Here is a 7540-nt window from a genome sequence, read left to right on the forward strand (position 1 = left end):
ACAGGAGCAGAAAGCCTCATCTTTCTCCAGCGGAGCAGCTGGTAGTTTCGAACTGCTGACCTTGCAGTTCGCAGCCCGATTTGTAACCACTATGCTACCAGAGCTCCATATATATATTTCACCAACCATATCTCTCACAATACTCTCTGTATCTCTATTGGGTTTGGTAATTCATTGCATTGGTCACACAAGCCTCAGACATCACATTCAGAGTTTAATAGGGAAGTTAATAGATTCCAATTTGGGATCAGAAATAGGCACAGTTGTTCCAGTCAGCTGCTAACATATGCCAAGAGAACTCACAAGTCCACTGTAAGTTTCAGCCTAAAGGCATTCAGCTCTAGCTCCATAGGTCAGCAACCCTAGCTGCCCCATTTAAGTGCAGGGGTAGATACACAGTGGACAAGCAAACTTCCTGCCCAAAGTCCCTCAGCTTTACTTGCTTCATGGAATAGGAAGCCCACTACTCTGTCTTGTGCTCTAGCTCTTGATCCTGCTGCTGCTGGTCCTCTGGCGTCACCACTTGCTGTCCCTGGCTAGGGGAGGCTCAGTGTGCAGGGATCTTGGGGTCCAAAGGATGTGCTCCCCCTCCTGTTTCTGAGTCGGTTCATTTTATACCCTTGCTAGAGTTTCAAGTGATTATTATTATTATTATTATTGTTTTTTTAATTTTTATTGTTAATTGAGTAAAAGTTTACAGACAAGAATGTCGATTTTGCATTCAACATCCACTTTGGTTCATCTTAATGATTGCAATCCTCTCCATGAAAAACAGTTAGCTCACTTCCTCCCTGTGGTTCTTATTTCCATTCTACCCACCTTCTCATTCCTTCTCAACATTGTCCTTAGGTAAGTGGTGTCTTTTTTATTTTAAAGGATGTGCAATGTGGGATAATGTGCCAGACTGCAAAGCCGTTTGAACTGCAAGGTCAGTGGTTCAAGCTCACCAGCTGCTCCTCGTAAACCCTATACAGGGTTGCTATGGGTCGGAATTGACTCGACAGCACTTAACGACAACAATAATGAGTATACCTTACTAGTGTTCTTGTCCTCCCTCTATACCTATCTACTGCTTGGCTGAAAATTGGACCAAAAGGGTGAGTCCCTTTTCAGACCTGAAGAGTAGTGAAGGGCCGTAGTCTCAAGTTCCTCCAGCTTCTTAATGTCCAGTACTCCTGGTCTTCTTTTGTTTTTATAAAGTTGTGTTTTGTTCCACATTGTCTCCCATTCTATCTAGGACCTTCTAATATGATCTCCTTCAGAACACTGGGCAGTGATAGCCATATACTGTTAGTTCTTCAGGTCTTAGAGTACTGGAGACTGATTTTCACATGTTCCATTTAGACTATTTCACATGTTTGATTAATTATTTGCAAGCATTTTTAATTTTCACCACTCTTCTTTCTTCTGCTCATGGAGAAACTCAAGCTGCATCTTAGCCTGGCACCATCTAGTTCTTCTGGTATTAGAGCTGTGAAGACAGATTTTTACATGTTCCATTTATCAGTTGGACTACTTGATTCTAAGTCTTTTAAATTCTTATCACACTTCTGCACATGGAGGGGCCAATAGTTGCATCATAGACGTCCAACTATGAGTTTTTAAGATCCCAGATACTACTCACCAAAATAAGGTATAAAACATTGTATTTGTGAACTATGTTATACCAACTGTTCATGGTGTCCCCTGAGATGATGGTCCTGAACACCCCCTGGCTCAGCAACTCATTACCTTAAGACACTTGATAATACTTAAGAAGTTTATATTGTTTTGCCTGCTGTATGGGCCACAACATCCATACTTGTGTGTGCAGCAACGATAAATACATATTTACAAATATCATCTTTCAATAGAACCTCGAGTTTTTACAATGACAATGAACTCTGATAACATCCACAGCTGAATGATGTCATCCTTTCTGTATCTTCTTTCACCTTCTCTAACCCAGATCCAGCAGGACAGAAATGTGGTTTGATGGAAGTAACAGAGTATGGCTACTGAAGATATTAGAAAAGTCACTACATGAAGCACAGGAAATAAAGTGCTAATGCAGATAAAGAATGAGTAAAATTTTAAGCAGTGTAGGAATTTTGAACATTTTCTTACTAAAATTAGACTACAAAACATTTTCAAGAACTAAGATATGAATATAAAAACCTGTGGGAATGTTTCTTAAATTATCTATAAAACAAAACACAGGAAAAAAATCTTCTTGAGATACCTGTTTTATTTCTTGTAGAATGTATCATTAAATTTCTAAAACCCTATTATAAGGACTCGTTTTTATAAACAATAGTTTTGAATTAATAGCTATAATTTTAGAAAATGTATTAGTGGACACCTTGCTTCATTAGTCACAATAATATTTAAATGAATTGTTATCCTTTTGTTTATCATTTTAAAAAGGACTCAATAAACTAACAATTTATCTTAAAACAATTTGTGACTCCTGATGTGGCATTGTAGGATCAGCACTGGACTGTGAACCACAAGGTCAGCAGTTCAAACACACCAACTTCTCCTTGGAAATCCTATACAGGGTCACTATGAGTAGGAATTGCCTGGATGGCACTCAACAACAAACAACATTATATTTCTACATTATAATTGGAAGTCCTATTGTTGAGTCCTGGTGTGGCGCTGTGGGTTAATGCTCCAGACTGCAAAGCTGTTTGAACTGCAAGGTTACGGTGGTTCAAGCTCACCAGCTGCTCCTAGGAAACCCTATTCAGGTCGCTATGGGTCCGAACTGACTCAACGGCACTTAACAACAACAAAAGTTGTGGTATAGTAGGTTAACCACTAGACTGCTAACTGGAATGTTAGTGGCTCAAACCCACCATCATCAGTTCCTTAGAAACCCTATACAGGGTTGTTATGAGTTGGAACTGATTTGATGGCATTTAACAACAACAATATTATAATCATGGGAATAATACTATCCACATTATAAAAACTTGGATATTTCCATTTTATTTCATTTCATGGGTACTAAGTAGATTTATTTGCTATTTCAGTATATTTTCTCTTCTCTAAATTATCTCTTCAAATCTTACCCATTTTCCATTAGTTCATTATTTTTCTTGATGATATAAACACTTTTTATCAGCAAACATGTTTTAAATTCTGTAATCTGTTTTCGAATTCTTTTGTGATTTATCAAAAATATTTCACATTTTATAGAAGAATTGGGGGTGTGGCTTGTACAGACAGAGATAGAGAGTGGTGGTGGACTTTGCATGTCACCAAGTCGGTATCAACTCATTGCTACCTTTTAGAGTGGAAGGCTGTAAAATCTTTAAGGGAGCAGAAAGCCTCATCTTTCTCCTGAAGAGTGACTGGTAGATTTGAACTATTGACATTGAAGTTAGTAACCCAGTTTATTATCCACTATACTACCAGAGGAGTCCTGGTGTGGTGTTGTGGGTTAATAGCGTTGTGGGTTAATGTGAGTCAAAGCTCTTTGAACTGCAGGGTTGGTGGTTCAAGCTCACCAGCTGCTCCTTGGAACTGATTCAATGACACTTCACAACAACAACAACAGCATACTACCAGGTCTCCTACAGAAAAGGTTATACTTTAGCTGGTCATTAAAAGCTGAATGAGTTTAATGCAGAAATGGAGAATTCAGAAATGGCAAAATTTTAAATGTTTATATAAAAGATGTCTCTAAAACTTTAGCTGGTCATTAAAAGCTGAATGAGTTTAATGCAGAAATGGAGAATTCAGAAATGGCAAAATTTTAAATGTTTATATAAAAGATGTCTCTAAAACAGAAGATAAAGACAAAACAAAAAATATACCAAAGGGCACAGGAAAATAAAACAAATAAGTAAATAAAGGTCAAGTAATTATTTGGGTGGATAAGTTAAAAGGATTAAGGATTTAGACATCATTTACAGCTCTGAAAAAAAAAAAAAAAAGGAAAGTTTCCCAATTATTCCTTCTTGTGATGTAGTTGCAGCTTAAGAGCGTAAACATAATGAAGATAAAAGAGGATCAGGACACTTCCTAGCCACTATCCAAAAGAAAAGAATAGGGCAGATTTTCTTCTCACCCAATTCACTCTAATTCCTCCTAGGAACACATTTTTAATCAAATGTACTTTATGTTTCACCCTATTTCGAACTGTAACACCTCTGCTAGTAATTTTCTCTTTCAGCCCAATTCAAGGAAAGACTAATCATTCCACTATATATATACCAGAGCATCAACCTGGAGTGAAACCAAAACCTGAAATTAGCTACTAAATTAAAATTTATCTTGGTTTTCTACTTTTCGCAGGGGTATTCAGTACAAATATTCGTGTTGTTTTGTAGTTATAATTTCTCTGTTAATTTATGAAAAGAGGTCTAATAAAAATGGCCTGGTGTGGCGCTGTGGGTTAATTCACCAGACTGCAAATTTGTTTGAACTGCAAGGTCGGTGGTTCAAGCTCACCAGCTGCTCCTCAGAAACCCTACACATGGTTGCTATAGGTCAGGACTGACTCGACGCACTTCACAACAACAACAATAAAACTAGCATGAAATACAGAAAAAAACAGAAAGCACAAAAAACAATGGTCACTAAAAGCAACTGACCATCAAAGGACTTTTGATACACGATTTGTACCTTAAGTTTTAAAATAAACTTTCCGATAACAAATCCTCTTCCAATAAAACACTATCCTGTTGTTACCTTGTACAACTAAACTTTTGTTAAATTGTATTATTTTAACATGTAATTTCATCTAATTTTCTAAAATTTAATACATGCTTTCTTGAAAAAATGTCTCCGTAGGTTTATACATTGAGCCACAAAATAGCAATTCAAATCCACCAATATTATGCAGCAGAAAAATGATGTTCTCTGCTGTTTTGAAAACCTGTTGCTGTTGTTGTTAAGTGTCATAGATTTGATTCCGACCTTCTGGTTCAAACCAACTTCGCAGTCCAGCACATTAACCTGCAATGCCCCACCAGGAATCGGAAAATCCAGTGACACATAGACCACCGGAGTCCTGGTGTGGCACTGTGGGTTAATGCACTGGCATACAAAGCCGGTTTGAACCAGAAGGTCGGCAGTTCAAGCTCACCATCTGCTTCTCAGAAACCCTATACAGGATCGCTATGGGTTGGAATCGAATCAACAGCACGTAACAATAACAACACATATAGGCCACTAGGAATCAGAAAAGGCTACATAGCCTTGGGACTTTGGGAAATGGAAACTTTTACAATCTTAACAACCTCCTTTAATGTGCTTTGAAATATTTAAATAGTATTACTAAAATCCTAGTAAAAGTAAGTTCAAAATCATTACCAAGAGATCCCACTCTCTTCTCCATAATTCTGGTTCAATACTTCAGCACGAGCTATGGTAATGCAGTGGTTACGAATCCAGCTGCTAACCTCAAGGTTGGCAGTTCAAAACGACCAGCAGTTGCGTGGGAGAAAGATGAGGCTTTCTGCTCCCGTAAAGATTTGCAGTCACTATAAGTCGGAACCGACTCCAGGGTACTTAACAACAACAACTTCAGACCGAGTGTCCCTTCCCAATAGAGGATTCAGTGTTGCATGTAAGAATTCAAACACATTTTTCTTACTCATAAGGAAGCCTAATGGCAGGCACTGTGTGCTAGGCAATGAGCTGCTAGCTTTAAGTTCAGGTTCAACTCCATTAGCTGCTTTTCTGGAGAAAGATGAGGATGTCTGCCACAGATAAGATTTACAGCCTTGGAAATCCATACGTGAGAATCAATCCACTGGTAGTGGGTTTAGCTTTTTCTTATCCAGAGGATTTAGTATAAGAGTCTGCAGATTGACTAGAGAGAGAAAACAAAACAAAACAAAACAAAAAAAAAACTTGAGTGACTCTTAATTAAAAACAAACAAACAAAAATGTTGTCATTAGCTCATGGCAAGCCGGTATTTAAGAGTCAAACTGTGCTCCAGTGACTTTGATCTTTTGAAAGTCAATTACTAGGCCTTTCTTCCTAAGCACTTCTGGGTAAATTGAAACAGCCATACTTTCGATTAGAAGCTGCTAGACCATTTGTGCCAATAAGGACTCCAGGTCTCTTTGTTGTTGTTAGTACTGCCAGTTAGTCTGGACTCACAGCAACCCTGCCTAGGGTACAGAGGAGCAGCTGGTGAGTTTGAACTGCTGACCTGTCAGTTCAAACCAGCCTGATGGTCAAGGGCATTCATGATCTTATAGTGCCACACCAGGTCTCTTTAGTTTTAGTCTAATAGAATGACATGTCTTAGGTAAGGAAGTGGGATAAAGAAAATGTTACTGTTGGTCATTCCTTACTCAAAGATGATAAAGTTGTTAGGGCTGTTGATGTTTTAACATCATAACTTTATCATTTTTAAAGAAGACAGTGTGATCTGGTATGGTGGTGGTGGTGCCATGAGTCAATTCTGAATCATAGCAACCCTACATAGGGCTTCTGAGACTATAAATCTTTATGGGAGTAGAAAGTCTCAGGTTTTATATAGACAAAGTTAATAGAAGAAAATTGCTACTACGGTTCCATTTCATTCATGTGTGGCTTCTTCCAAACATGTTTAATCATGTCTTTGCCATCAGTAGATGGTTACAGACAAGTTTTCTCAGTAATATACTTGTATTATCTCATTATTCTTGTTGTTAATTGCCATTGAGTTGATTCCTACTCATAGGGACCCAGTATAGAGTTTCCAAAGAGCTGCCTCTAGGTTTGAACAGTCGACCTTTTGGTTAGCAGTCCAGGGATTTCCTATAGTGCCAAACAAGAACATATTGTATCATTGTTGTTATTGTTGCTTGTTGTTGTTGTTATGTGCCTTGGAGTCGGTTCTGACTCATAGCGACCCTGCACAGGGTTTCCGAGACTGTAAATCTTTATGGGAGCAGACTGCCTCATCTTTCTCCCGCGGAACAGCTGGTAGTTTCGAACTGCTGACCTTGTGGTTCATAACCAGTATGCTAGGGTGCCTTTAAAAATAAAGGGGGTGGGAGAACAAACAGGATGGCTGATCCAGTGGAAGTGCAGTAAAAAGTTCTACCAGCAACAACACAAAATACCCAACCACGCAGGGTCAGGGGATGGTCCCAGAACTCTGAACCACATATAAAGGAATATTTAGAAGGTTGGAAGGCTTACAGCTGGGGAAATTTGTGGCAGAAACAAGAAATCCATTGCTTTCTAGTCTGGGACGCATAGCTGCTCCAGGAGCCACCATCTTGGGTGAGACAAAGTGGGGAAAAGACTGGAGCATCCACAGACACCTGGCAGAACCCCAGAGATAAAGGTGTGAACATTCTTTTCTTTTGGTAGCTGTTCACTGGTCCCTTGCTGTCTGCGCATCTCCATTCTGGTGACTATAGGGGTGCCTGAGCTAGTGGGCACCCCAGCCCCATCCTCGGAGGGTTCTACTACACATGCTCACAGATCTCCTTGAAATTTAAAGAGACAGTTTCCAATTAAAACCAAACAGCCACAGCCGGCCCTGAACTGTTTACAACTAGAAAAAAGGCCTGAATGGGGATTGTGGAGTAGGACAAGCAGACA

The sequence above is a fragment of the Chrysochloris asiatica genome, unplaced genomic scaffold (genome assembly GCF_000296735.1).
Source record: "Chrysochloris asiatica unplaced genomic scaffold, ChrAsi1.0 scaffold00044, whole genome shotgun sequence".
Taxonomy (NCBI): domain Eukaryota; kingdom Metazoa; phylum Chordata; class Mammalia; order Afrosoricida; family Chrysochloridae; genus Chrysochloris; species Chrysochloris asiatica.